Source organism: Salvelinus fontinalis, chromosome 32 (assembly GCF_029448725.1).
Source record: "Salvelinus fontinalis isolate EN_2023a chromosome 32, ASM2944872v1, whole genome shotgun sequence".
Lineage (NCBI taxonomy): Eukaryota > Metazoa > Chordata > Actinopteri > Salmoniformes > Salmonidae > Salvelinus > Salvelinus fontinalis.
In genome coordinates this window covers 17284927-17299981 of record NC_074696.1, presented here as the reverse complement: position 1 = coordinate 17299981, position 15055 = coordinate 17284927, and the positions used below count along the sequence as shown (strand labels likewise).

The window sequence follows — 15055 nt, the reverse complement described above, 5'->3', positions numbered from 1 at the left end:
AAAACTGGGCTAGCGGAGCAAAAAGAGCGTGGCTCACAGTTTGGCTGCAGCTTAGCCACCACCACAATAGCATCAAAGTTACCTTACTACGTTACCCACAATGCACGTGTGTTAAAGCTATACCCCTACTTTACCAACAGTAGTTACAAAAACTCAGCTCATTGCTAGGCAATCAAAATGCTATTACCAAAGTATTATGTAACAACATGCTAATAAGTAGGTACAGTTTTATTACACAGGCACAATAACTAATGTTAAGTGTCACTGAGAATGCTACAGTAACAAAATATGTCTATTAAGTCTTGAAAGGAAAGTAAATATCCCGAAACTGCCTTCTTGAATCAAATACAGCCAACGTAGATTGAAAATCATATTAGTTTGTATTCTGAGTAAACTATCCCTTTAAAGATGGTATAGTGTGAGTTTGAAACAAGAACACTTATCTGTACAAAATATAATTGGTTTGACTTAATTATGTAAACCTAAGGCGATGGACATTCAGGAGAATGAACATTTACAAAATGTTCAGCTATAAATGTATTGTATCAGGTATCAAGGTAAGACCCAAGTGCAGACTGTGAAGTAACAATGTTTATTGTAACAACAGGGTCAGGCAAACGACAGGTCAAGGCAGGCAGGGGTCGATAATCCAGAGTAGGAGCAAAGGTACAGGACGGCAGGCTCAGGGTCAGGGACAGAGACAGGCAGAGTGGTCAGGCGGGCGGATACAGGGTCAGGACAGGCAGAGTGGTCAGGCGGGCGGATACAGGGTCAGGACAGGCAGAGTGGTCAGGCTGGCGGATACAGGGTCAGGACAGGCAGAGTGGTCAGGCGGGCGGATACAGGGTCAGGACAGGCAGAGTGGTCAGGTGGGCGGATACAGGGTCAGGACATGCAGAGTGGTCAGGCGGGCGGATACAGGGTCAGGACAGGCAGAGTGGTCAGGTGGGCGGATACAGGGTCAGAGACAGGCAGAGTGGTCAGGTGGGCGTATACAGGGTCAGGACAGGCAGAGTTGTCAGGCGGGCGGATACAGGGTCAGGACAGGCAGAGTGGTCAGGTGGGCGGATACAGGGTCAGAGACAGGCAGAGTGGTCAGGCGGGCGGATACAGGGTCAGGACAGGCAGAGTGGTCAGGCGGGCGGATACAGGGTCAGGACAGGCAGAGTGGTCAGGTGGGCGGATACAGGGTCAGAGACAGGCAGAGTGGTCAGGCGGGCGGATACAGGGTCAGGACAGGCAGAGTGGTCAGGCGGGCGGATACAGGGTCAGGACAGGCAGAGTGGTCAGGTGGGCGGATACAGGGTCAGAGACAGGCAGAGTGGTCAGGCGGGCGGATACAGGGTCAGGACAGGCAGAGTGGTCAGGTGGGCGGATACAGGGTCAGAGACAGGCAGAGTGGTCAGGCGGGCGGATACAGGGTCAGGACAGGCAGAGTGGTCAGGCGGGCGGATACAGGGTCAGGACAGGCAGAGTGGTCAGGCTGGCGGATACAGGGTCAGAGACAGGCAGAGTGGTCAGGCGGGCGGATACAGGGTCAGGACAGGCAGAGTGGTCAGGCGGGCGGATACAGGGTCAGGACAGGCAGAGTGGTCAGGTGGGCGGATACAGGGTCAGAGACAGGCAGAGTGGTCAGGCGGGCGGATACAGGGTCAGGACAGGCAAGGGTCAAAAACCAAGAAGACATTGAAAAAGAGAGGCTGGGGAAAGACAGGAGTTGACAGGACAAAACGCTGGTAAGCTTGACAAACAAGACGACCTGCCCCAGACAGACAGAAAACACAGGTATAAATACCCAGAGGATAAGTGGGGAAGAGGGGCGACACCTGGAGGGGGTGGAGACAAGCACAAGGACAGGTGAAACAGATCAGGGTGTGACAGTATTGTGTGTAGATTGTTTAACACAATTCAACCCAAAAAAATTGGTGCGTGCATATGTATTCACCCCCTTTGCTAAATAAGATCTGGCGCAACCAATTACCTTCAGAAGTCACATAATTAGTTAAATAATAAATGATAATAAATAATAAATAATAAAACACTAATGTGAAAAATGTGTGTAACAAAACTCTTCAAATATGACTGTCAGATAGATTGGAATAGTATAGGATATTGTGTGTGCTCTGTTCATTCTATTTCTATCTTCAACATGCAGTTCCAGATACAGCCCTGCCATTAGTTGAAGGCAGCCAATCCAACATTTCAGAAAAGTAGTCACTTCCTGAGATCTGTATTCAAATATTTGTTTTAAGTAGTTTCTTTCTCAGATATGTATTCAAATAGTTTTGAAAAGTAGTACTGTTAGGGATCTGTATTCAAATAGTTGTTCCCCTGGATTCTTTTTTTTTTCTCCACAAATTATAGTTCAAACTATAGTTATCTCAAGTCTGAACCCCAACCCCAAACTCCTACCCCTAATTTCTCACCCTGACCCTAAACTTTACCCCATAGCCTAAAATAGACTTTTTCCTTGTGGGGAATGGCAAAACAAGGATAGTAAAACCAAAAACACACACGTCAGGCACGCACGCACCCACCCCCCCCCCCCCCACACACACACACACACACATAACCAGCAGAGCACAGCTGACTGACTGCATGTTGTCCCAACTCTTAAAATGTATTGGTCCAGAACACTCATAGCACACTCAGGTGACAAATAAAGAACTACCTTCACTTATTATTCATAACCAGGCTGGGGAATGTCGACTTCATCAGAGAGGGAAAAAAGAGTTCCATGCATCATTGAGAGCCCTTCATTCCCTCCTCCTCTCCTCCCCCTGTCCTCCCAGTTCTCCTCTCCTCCTATGTTCATCTAACTGGGACTGGATAGAGAGAACACATAAGAAAGAGAGAGGGAGAGAGAGCATGAGAACAAGAGTGAGGACATGAGAACAGGAGCGGAAACAGAAAAGGCGCGAAAGAGCGAGAGAGGGCAGAGAATGAGGCAGCAAGAACAACTCATAAGAGAGTTCTGGCCATCCCCCAAGAGAAGCCAACGGAACAGCCCACTTCAGGCCCCCACCACATGCAGGACAGACAAGACAGGACGCACCAACCCATCCAACCCCCCCCCCCCCTCCCCCCTAGCACCCCCTTTCAGACCCCCTTATAGCCATCCTGACAACACCCCCACACCCACTGAGGACACACAAAAGCCACAAATTGTGCTCCTAACACACTCAAATGGGAAATTTGTGCTGGAAAACTAACTCTTTCCTAAACAGAAAGTGGCTAAACTGTGGTGTCCAAACACCCGGCATGTCCATAATTCACACAGGCACAAACGATCTGAGGGCCCAGCAGTAAAGGGGGGCATTCCCTTGAGTGCTGTGGCCCTACACACGTACACACTTTCCCTCTACACACGTGGTCATCTACACCCTGCAGGTGAATGCAAGCATTTCCCATGACTGTGTGTCAACACCTAATGTTACCTGGCCCATCACTGCACCCTGGAGTTGGATAGCCTCTACGATCAGGTACACCTCCACAAGGTCACGGTCCCCACCCAAAATGGAGATGTGTGGATCAAACACTTCTCCAACCTTTTCGACCATATAACAAAGCACCAAGAGCAAAAACATGTACATGATAATTTACAAAACTTAGAAACATATATTAAAGACAAAACAAAACAAAATAAAAAAAGCTTTTGACTTAATTTGGCATTCGGATATGCTATACAAAGTGATGAAAAGCGCGTTCGGGGAAAAACATATGACATTGCCATTAGGAAAAACATATGACATTATAAAATCTATGTACACAAGTGTGTCGTTAAAAACACACAGATGTCTTTCCACAGGGCCATGGGGTGAGACAGGTATGCAGCTTGAGCCCCACCCTATTCAACATACTGTATATATCAATCAATTGTCAAGGGCACTAGAGCAGTCTGCAGCACCTGGTCTCACCCGACTTGGAAATCAAATTTGCTGTTTGCTGATTATCTGGTGCTTCTGTCACCTAGAAGAACCATCTAGATCTTCTGCACAGATTCTGTCAGACTTGGGCCCTGACAGTAAAACTCAGTCGGACAAAAATAAGGGTGTTCCAAAAAAGGTCCAGTAGCCAAGACAACAAATACAAATTGTATCTAGAAACTGTGGCCCTAGAGAACACAAAGCATACCTACCTCAGCCTTAACATCAACACCACAGGTAACAGCCACAAGGCTGTGAACGATCTAAGAGACAAGGCAAGAAGGGCCTTCTATGCCATCAAAAGAAACATTGAACTCAACATCCTAATTAGGATCTGGCTAAAAATACTTAAATCAGTTATAGAACCCATTGCCCTCTATGGTTGTGAGGTCTGGGGTCCATTCACCAAAAATATATTTGTGAACGATGCAAAAAAAACTAACAATTCTTGCAGAGTATAATTAGGAATGTACCCACTAGTTAACAAAATCCAGAAAAGAGCTGTTAAATTCTACAACTACCTAAAAGGAAGCGATGCCCACACATTCTACCACAAAGCCCTCACCTACAGAAAGATTAAACTAGAGAAGAGTCCCCTCGGCTAGCTGGATCTGGGACTCTGTTCATAAACACAAACAGATCCCACAGAGCCCCAGGACAGCAACACAATTAGACCCAGCAAAATTATGAGAAAGATCAATTATCACTATTTGACAGATTGGAAAGAATCAACCAAAAAAACTGAGCAAATTGGAATGCTATCTGGCCCTAAACAGAGAGTACACAGTGGCAGAATACCTGACCACTGTGACTGACCTAAAGTTTAAAAAAATCCTTGACTATATACAGACTCTGTGAGCATAGCCTTGCTATTGAGTGAGGCCACCGTAGGTAGACCTGGCTCTCAAGAAAAGACATAAGTGGAACTGAGATGCACTTCATATCCTCCTGCCAAATGTATGACCACATTAGAGACACATATTTCCCACAGATCACACAGACCCACAAATAATTTGAAAACAAATCAAACACTGATTTACTCCCATATCTGTTGGGCGAAATAGCGAAGTGTGCCATCACAGCAGCAAGATTTGTCCCGTTGCCATGAGAAAAGGGTAACCAGTGGAGCACAAACAACATTGTAAATACCACCAATATGTATTTGTTTATCTGCCCCTGCTATTCGTACTACAACAATTTGCACATTGGTAAAACATTGTACATAGCTGATAATATAACGCTTGAAATGTCTTTATCATTTAAACACTTTTGTGAGTGTTTAGTGTTAGTTTGTAATAGATTTTGTTGATGATGTTTTGTCTTTTTACTTTTGTTTATTGTTTATTTCAACTGGAGAGAGAAGAGAGAGAGAAGAGAGAGAGAAGAGAGAGAGAAGAGAGAGAGAAGAGAGAGAGAAGAGAGAGAGAAGAGAGAGAGAAGAGAGAGAGAAGAGAGAGAAGAGAGAGAGAAGAGAGAGAAGAGAGAGAAGAGAGAGAGAAGAGAGAGAGAAGAGAGAGAGAAGAGAGAGAGAAGAGAGAGAGAAGAGAGAGAAGAGAGAGAGAAGAGAGAGAGAGAGAGAGAAGAGAGAGAAGAGAGAGAGAAGAGAGAGAGAAGAGAGAGAGAAGAGAGAGAGAAGAGAGAGAGAAGAGAGAGAGAAGAGAGAGAGAAGAGAGAGAGAAGAGAGAGAGCGAGAGAGAAGAGAGCGAGAGAGAAGAGAGCGAGAGAGAAGAGAGCGAGAGAGAAGAGAGCGAGAGAGAAGAGAGCGAGAGAGAAGAGAGCGAGAGAGAAGAGAGCGAGAGAGAAGAGAGCGAGAGAGAGAGAAGAGAGAGAGAAGAGAGAAGAGAGCGAGATAGAGAAGAGAGCGAGAGAGAGAAGAGAGCGAGAGAGAGAAGAGAGAGAAGAGAGAGAGAGAGAGAGAGAGAGAGAGAGAGAGAGAAGAGAGAGAGAGAGAAGAGAGAGCTTATGTATGTAACCAGTGATTTACGGCTACGATTGGAAGCAGCACTGGCAGCAAGGCCTGAAAATAGACAGGAGACACTCTGAGCTATTCCCACTCCACATTAATGTTTGATCACATGGAGGGAGAGATAGAGAGAGGGTGGAGGGAAGAGCGAGGGAGAGAGAGAGCGCAACATGGTCTCTGCAATTTGTATTATTCTGTATGCTGCATTAGGTCACATTATAACTGGAATAAAGTTAAATAGTAATGTCAGGTTATGTGGGAGGGAGGGGGGGGGGGGCTGGGATACACCCCAACAATAAGGATACACCCCAACAATAAGGATACACCCCAACGATAAGGATACACCCCAACAATAAGGATACACCCCAACAATAAGGATACACCCCAACAATAAGGATACACCCCAACAATAAGGATACACCCCAACAATAAGGATACACCCCAACAATAAGGATACACCCCAACGATAAGGATACACCCCAACAATAAGGATACACCCCAACAATAAGGATACACCCCAACAATAATGATACACCCCAACAATAAGGATACACCCCAACAATAAGGATACACCCCAACAATAAGGATACACCCCAACAATAAGGTCTGTTGGAAACACAGGCCCAGGAGATATTATACGTTTTATTCTATGAGATAATCTTCATCAGCTAACAACACTGTTTGTGCATTTTTAAGCATGTATGCAATTTAAAAAAGCACATAAAACACAAAGGCTTCATAATTTATAAAGATCATGTTATTACCTGACTGATGGTATCTCATAAAAAATCATATAACATCTCCTAAGCTTGTGTTAACCTCAGACCTTATTTTCAGAATTTATCCCAAAACGCTATTCTTTCCCCATTAATTTCCCCCATAGGTTGGCTGAACGGTTTTAGGGTTACAAGCCGGTGAGCTCTATAGCGGTCCTACAATATAATATGAATTTGTGGACCTATATTATCATTTGTCTGACCTGGCCGTACAATAGCACACAAATTGGAGGATGTAAGTCAGGGTACGTCAACTAGGTTTGGCCTCAGGCCCCCAAAAATACTGAGCTAATAGTCGGTGGGCCAGAACATAATTAGTATATAATATTAGCACAATCAATTGGCCTACACTACAAATGAAACAACACTTTTAACACATCTGATTAATACATAATAAACTCAGTGACAATAACATAATAATTTCGATCTGATTACGCTCATAAAATCCCCATGTCTCTATTCAATTATTATTATTATTGTCTATTTCTCTGTGCGTTGATTGGTGGGGGAAAACAGGCCTACGTAGTCTACTGCAGGCTACACTATTGTTTTAACGTCAACATTCGTTCAGAATAATTAGCTTGATACCAAGAGAAAATGTCACTATCAAAAAGTATCAAAAGAAAGGTGGGTAAGGAAAATTGAAGTTTCGGGAAAGAATGTACAGAAGGATATGTGTTCCTCTTACCATCTTTTGCAATGAAAATGTCTGTTTGCGAGGAATTCAATCTCAGAAGGCACTATGAATCCAAGCATGGCACTTTAAAAGTGGCCTTCCCGCCCCAGACAGAAGCTTTAACTGCAAGCTACACACACAGCTTTTTTGGCTGGCAATCTCTGTCACTTAAACGGGTTAAATCTGCAGTTACAAGGAAGAGGGAACGCAGTCGTGGACCGGACTTTACTAGGAAGCTTAAGTTGTTCAATTTGGACTTGTCATCTGGAAGGCTACTGCACTTCAGCACACTGAAAACGGCAGACAGAGGGACCAGACAACTTCTCCACCAGATTTGAAGACTACATCAGGCCCAAGGATACCATTGTGTATGTACGTGATCCTTTCACAGTCTGCTCAAGTGGAGAAGTCTCCTCCCTTGCTAAGAAAACGATACCCTTGCTGGATGATGCCACAATTGAAGCTGAGCTGATTGAATTCCAGACATCGAGCCATCTCAGGGATGCACTCGGGAGTGCCGAGTCCTTGTGTGCGTTTTGGGTGGCAGATTATTTCACTTATAATTCACTGTATCACAATTTCAGTGGGTAAGAAGTTTACATACGATAAGTTGACTGTGCCTTTAAAAAGCTTGGAAAATGCCAGAAAATGATGTCATTGCTTTAGAAGCTTCTGATAGGCTAATTGACATAATTTGAGTCAATTGGAGGTGTACCTGTGAATGTATTTCAAGGCCTACCTTCAAACTCAGTGCCTCTTTGCTTGACATCATGGGACAATCAAAATAAATAAGCCAAGACCTCAGAAAAAAAATATATAGATCTCCACAAGTCTGGTTCATCCTTGGGAGCAATTTCCAAACGCCTGAAGGTACCACGTTCATCTGTACAAACAAGAGTATGCAAGTATAAACACCATGGGTCCACACAGCTGTCATACCGCTCAGGAAGGAGACGCATTCTGTCTCCTAGAGATTAACCTACTTTGGTGCGAAAAGTGCAAATCAATCCCAGAACAACAGCAAGGACCTTGTGAAGATGCTGGAGTAAACAGGTACAAAAGTATCTATATCCACAGTAAAACGAGTACTATATCGACATAACCTGAAAGGCCGCTCAGCAAGGAAGAAGCCACTGCTTCAAAGCAGCCATAAAAAAAGCCAGACCACGGTTTGCAACTGCACATGGGGACAAAGATTTCACTTTTTGGAGAAATGTCGTCTGGTCTGATGAAACAAAAATAGAACTGTTTGGCCACAATGACCATAGTTATGTTTGTAGGAAAAAGGGGGAGGCTTGCAAGCCGAAGAACACCATCCCAACCGTGAAGCACGGGGGTGGCAGCATCATGTTGTGGGGGTGCTTACTGCAGGAGGGACTGGTACACTTCATAAAATAGATGGCATCAGGAGGAGGAAAATGATGTGGATATATTGAAGCAACATCTCAAGACATCAGTCAGGAAGTTAAAGATTGGTCGCAAATGGATCTTCCAAATGGACAATGACCCCATGCATACTTCCAAAATTGTGGAAAAATGGCTTAAGGACAACAAAGTCAAGGTATTGGAGTGGCCATCACAAAGCCCTGACCTCAATCCTATAGAACATTTGTAGGCAGAACTGAAAAAGCATGTGCGAGCTAGGAGGCCTACAAACCTGACTCAGTTACACCAGCTCTGTCAGGAGGACTTATTGTGGGAAGCTTGTGGAAGGCTACCCAAAGTGTTTGACCCAAGTTAAACAATTTAAAGGCAGTGCTACCAAATACTAATTGAGTGTATGTAAACTTCTGACCCACTGGGAATGTGATGAAAGAAATACAATCTGAAATAAGTCATTCTCTCTACTATTATTCTGACATTTCAGATTCTTAAAATAAAGTGGTGATCCTAACTGACCTAAGACAGAATTTTTACTAGGATTAAATGTCAGGAATTGTGAAAAACTGAGTTTAAATGTATTTGGCTAAGGTGTATGTAAACTTTCGACTTCAACAGGATATCTTTACATAACTGGCATTTGGTTACGCAATTGGCTTGAAAAGCGATGGCTTTAGCAGGGAGGTGAGATGTGGTCTGTCACACCAAGTGGAAGCATGAATTTTCTTTTTTTTCAGATGATCGATCCCCAAAGCCTGAAGAGCTGTGGATTCTGGGTTAGTGGAGAGGAGACGAGGTTAGAGGAAAGGGGAGGAAAGGGAAGGGGAGGAGATGAAAGGGTAGGAGAGGGAAAGGGAGGAGTGGAGAAGAGAAGAAAGGGGAGGAGAGGAGGGGAGTAGGTGAGAGGAAAGGAAAGGAATGGAGAGTGGAGGGGAAAGGGGAGGAGGGGAGAGGAGAGGAGGCGAGGGGAGGGGAGAGGAGAGGAAAGGAAAGGAAAGGAGAGGGGAGAAGTTGAGGGGAAATGGGAGGAGAGGAGGAGAGAGGAGATGAAAGGGTAGGAGAGGGAAAGGGAGGTGTGGAGAAGAGAAGAAAGGGGAGGAGAGGAGGGGAGTAGGGGAGAGGAAAGGAAAGGAATGGAGAGGGGAGGAGTAGAGGGGAAAGGGGAGGAGAGGAGGGGAGAGGAGAGGAGGCGAGGGGAGGGGAGAGGAGAGGAAAGGAAAGGAGAGGGGAGGAGTTGAGGGGAAAGGGGAGGAGAGGAGGAGAGAGGAGAGGAGAGGAGGCGAGGGGAGGGGAGAGGAAAGGAGAGGAGATGTAGTGTAGGGGAGAGCAGGGACGAAAGTAAAACGGGGTGAAATTAATTGCCCATTTTCACAGATAACACAAAAGCTAGAATGATGTAGTGAAGTCAGCACGTTCCAAAAAAACAGACCAGTCTGACCATGTTTCACCAAGTAATAAACAAAAAATGGTTTTGCGCAATATTTTATTTTATTTTTAGTTATTTCACATTTCTTTAACCAGGTAGGCAAGTTGAGAACAAGTTCTCATTTACAATTGTGACCTGGCCAAGATAAAGCAAAGCAGTTCGACACATTAACTTTGGATTGGAGATGTTTGATGTGAGTCTGGAATGAGAGTTTACTGTCTAACCAGACACCTAGGTATTTGTAGTTGTCCCCATATTCTAAGTGAGAACCGTCCAGAGTAGTGATGTTGGACGGGCGGGCAGGTGCAGGCAGCGATCGGTTGAAAGCATGCATTTAGTTTTACTTGCATTTAAGAGCAATTGGAGGCCACGGAAGGAGAGTTGTATGGCATTGAAGCTCATCTGGAGGGTTGTTAACACAGTGTCCAAAGAAGGGCCAGAAGTATACAGAATGGTGTCGTCTGCGTAGAGGTGGATCAGAGACTCGCCAGCAGCAAGAGCGACATGATTGATGTATACAGAGAAGAGAATCGGTCCAAGAATTTAACCCTGTGGCACGCCCATAGAGACTGCCAGAGGCCCGGACAACAGGCCCTCCGATTTGACACACTGATCTCTATCAGAGAAGTAGTTGGTGAACCAGGCGAGACAATCATTTGAGAAACCAAGGCTATCGAGTCTGCCGATGAGGATGTGGTGATTGACAGAGTCGAAAGCCTTGGCCAGGTCGATGAATACGGCTGCACAGTATTGTTTCTTATCGATGGCGGTTAGGATATTGTTTAGGACCTTGAGCGTGGCTGAGGTGCACCCATGACCAGCTCTGAAACCAGATTGCATAGCAGAGAAGGTATGGTGGGATTCGAAATGGTCGGTAATCTGTTTTGTTGACTTGGCTTTCGAAGACCTTAGAAAGGCAGGGTAGAATAGATATAGGTCTGTAGCAGTTTGGGTCAAGAGTGTCCCCCCCCTTTGAAGAGGGGGATGACCGCAGCTGCTTTCCAATCTTTGGGAATCTCAGACGACACGAAAGAGAGGTTGAACAGGCTAGTAATAGGGGTTGCAACACATTCGGCAGATCATTTTAGAAAGAAAGTGTCCAGATTGTGTAGCCCGGCTGATTTGTAGGGGTCCAGATTTTGCAGCTCTTTCAGAACATCAGCTGACTGGATTTGGGAGAAGGAGAAATGGGGAAGGCTTGGGAGAGTTGCTGTGGGGGGTGCAGTGCTGTTGACCGGGGTAGGGGTAGCCAGGTGGAAAGCATGGCCAGCCGTAGAAAAATGCTTATTGAAATTCTCAATTATAGTGGATTTATCGGTGGTGACAGTGTTTCCTATCCTCAGTGCAGTGGGCAGCTGGGAGGAGGTGTTCTTATTCTCCACTTTACAGTGTCCCAGAGCTTTTTTGAGTTTGTGTTGCAGGAAGCAAATTTCTGCTTGAAAAAAAACAGACCCGGGAGTGTTTTTTGGTTGTAGAGTTGTGTTTAGTCAAAGACAGTACAGCATGAAGATTAAACTAAAGCTAAGCTAAAACTGCTTCTCCAATAGAAATCCCCGATCACACTTGTAAGCAATGTCATCTCATCTGGTCTAACGGTCGTCCTGCAACGAACTGCTCCTGTGCAGGCCGTCAAATCAAAGGCACTCCTTTGATGTAAAGTTGTTTTTGACGAAAATGAAAATGTGTCACTTTCACAAAATTGGAGTACTTAAGACATTGGCTCGAATCTAGGTTGTGCCTTTAGATTAAGAAAAAGGAAGCTTTAAAGGAAGAATTTTTCACTTCTCTCATTAACTTCTCTCATTAACCCCAAACCCTGGCCTGGTCTGTTTAGTCTGTTTGGAAAGGTACACACCTGTCAAAGGAATTGTCCTTAGAGCTCCAAGACAGGATTGTGTCGAGGCACAGATCTCTGGAAAGGTACAAAAAAAATGGCTGTAGCATTGAAGGTCCCAAAGAGCACAGTGGCCTCCATCATTCTTAAATGGAAGAAATTTGGAACCACCAAGACTCTTCCTGAGCTGGCCGCTCGGCCAAACTGAGCAATCAGGGGAGAGGGGCCTTGGTCAGGGAGGTGACTAAGAACCCGATGGTCACTCTGACAGAGCTCCAGAGTTCCTCTGTGGAGATGGGAGAACCTTCCAGAAGGACAACCATCTCTGCAGCACCCCACCAATCAGGCCTTTATGGTAGAGTGGCCAGATGGAAGCCACTCCTCAGTAAAAGGCACATGACAGCCCGCTTGGAGTTTGCCAAAAGGCACCTAAAGACTCTCAGACCATGAGAAACAAGATTCTCTGGTCTGATGAAACCAAGATTGAACTCTTTGGCCTGAATGCCAAGCGTCACGTCTGGAGGAAACCTGGCACCATGCCTACGGAGAAGCATGGTGGTGGCAGCATCATGCTGTGGAGATGTTATTCAGCGGCACGGACTAAGAGACTAGTCAGGATCGAGGGAAAGATTAAGCAAAGTACAGAGAAATCCTTGATGAAAACCTGCTCCAGAGTGCTCAGGATCTCAGACTGGGGCGAAGGTTCACCTTCCAACAGGACAGCGACCGGAAGCACACAGCCAAGATAACGCAGGAGTGGCTTGGAAAAGTCTCTGGATGTCCTTGAGTGGCCCAGCCAGAGCCAAACCTGACAGAGCTTGAGAGGATCTGCAGAGAAGAATGGGAGAAACACCCCAAATACAGGTGTGCCAAGCTTGTAGCGTCATACCCAAGAAGACTCAAGGCTGTAATTGCTGCCAAAGGTGTATGAATAGTTTTTTATTTTTAATACATTTTCTAAAATAAAAAAACAACCGTTTTTGCTTTTTCATTATTGGGTATTGTGTGTAGATTGATAAGAGGAAAGATAACAACTTCATCAATTTTAGAATAAGGCTAACAAAATGTGGAAAAAGTCAAGGGGTCTGAATACTTTCTGATTACACTGTAGGTTTCATGTATCATGCTAACTAGTCTTGGGTGTTAGCCTGGGAAAAGTTACAGGAGAGATGGGTGGGGCGAAAGTAACGCAATGTAAACTGATGACCTGGAATAAAATACAACTTAAAGCACAGGCCATTGTCTCCTCTAGTTCATATTGCTTTTATAATGTTTGCAAAATATCAACAAGTGACTGAATGTTTGAAAATTATACATGACATCATTAGAATTATGCCTTGATTGACTTGATGGATCAGCTTCTCACATAATGTTTTATCAACAGTTCAGTGGTTAAAAATATATATCTTTCTGATTCTGGTGGTCAATGACCTTATGTCAAGACATGGAAATGTGATAAGCATGATTAGATTTCCATTTGTGAAGAGAATGAAGGCGTTTATTCTATCAAGACACAAGTAAGGCACATGACAAGGACAGCTGGAGCTAAGCATGAGTCGGGCACAAATACTCATCGTAAATAGTGAAAATTATCACCTACTACATTCCTATTAAAGTGAGATTAAAAAATGATGGTTACTATAGCTATTATGGGATCCATTTTAGTCGGATTATTATTGTAAGGCAAAATAATTATTCAAATTGACACAAACATGAAATTATGTCTGATAGTACATTGCTTGAACGTAATGAGCATTACAAACCAGAAGATACAAAGCATGGAGATAAGACAGATAGTGTGCACTTCTCACGAGCTGTTACTTCCATCCCAAGGCTGTGTTACTCCCGCCCCGCCTGCAGGTACAAAAGTAATGGTACAGTAGTTCTGTTCTCTGTCTATTTCATTTCAACTCATTTACCCTAGAAATGAAATTACAGTTGCTAATGGTAGAAGACCTATATAAGTTGTTTGTCATAACATTTGGTGTCTCTAGCTCTATCGATCTCTGAGGAAAAACTAAAAGTGTTACATTCGTCCCGGTTCTCCCCTATGGCCAGTGATGCTTGAGGGATTGGGTTTAGAAGAAGACCCCCACCCTCTGATGTGTTATTGTGGGGGTGGTGGGGTGAAAGGACCAGAGAGGCTCTCTGGTGTGTTACAGTATGGGGTAGAGAGGGGTGTGAAGGGACTAGGAAGTCATTTTGACTGTGAGTGGTAATGCCAGTGAGAAGTGAGAAGTCACTGTGTCGGAATACCCATACTAGGGTACTAAATGCGGAAAAATATTTTGTTTTATAGTATGTGACATTTTATAAATAGTACTCCGAATGTGTCATGTAATGTGAGATTGCGTTGAGTGCAGTGGAGTGGGTCGAAAGCTACCAGTTCCTCAGATTCCAAATCACTAAGAACTTAAAATGGTCCACACACACGCGTAGTCGTAAAGAAGGCGCAACAGCCCCTCTTTCCCCTCAGGAGGTTGAAAAGGTTTGGCATGGGCCCTCATTGCACATACTGTATATTTATGCTGACTCTACACACACACAATCACATACAGTCATCATATATGATGCTGCTACTCTGTTCATCATATATCCTGATGCCTAGTGACCTTACCCCTATACATATCTAACTCTATCAATCCAGTATGTCTGCACATTGTAAATACGGTACTGGAACTGTGTCTGTATATTGTATGCTTACTTACTTTATCTTGTTCTTCTTATTTTTATATCTTGTGTGTTTTTGTTCTACCATGTTATTTGTAGTACTACATTGATATTGATTACTGCATCATTGTTGGAGTTAAGAGCTTTAGAAAACACTTTAACCTTAATCACACGTGCTGGTGTACAAAAAAAACATTTCAATTATTGAGAGTAAAACAGCACATACAGAAGCTGTCTGGATTTAAATAGTTATTTTACTTGTACTGTGCTGTATGTACAGTATGTATGCAATGTAGCACCACAGAGATTTAGAAATACAGATATTTTTAGAGGATTTAACACTTTGACAGCACACATGGGAAAAATAATCCTTCAATGTAAACCTTTATTTAGTCAGGTGAATA

General features: G+C 44.2%; 1 protein-coding gene across 2 annotated transcripts in view; it reads left to right on the top strand.

Annotated features, from left to right (window-relative positions):
• Positions 1 to 15055, top strand: part of LOC129830813 (gamma-aminobutyric acid type B receptor subunit 2-like) — a 415909-nt gene that overhangs the window by 395338 nt on the left and 5516 nt on the right. The gene's annotated exons all lie outside the window — the stretch shown is intronic.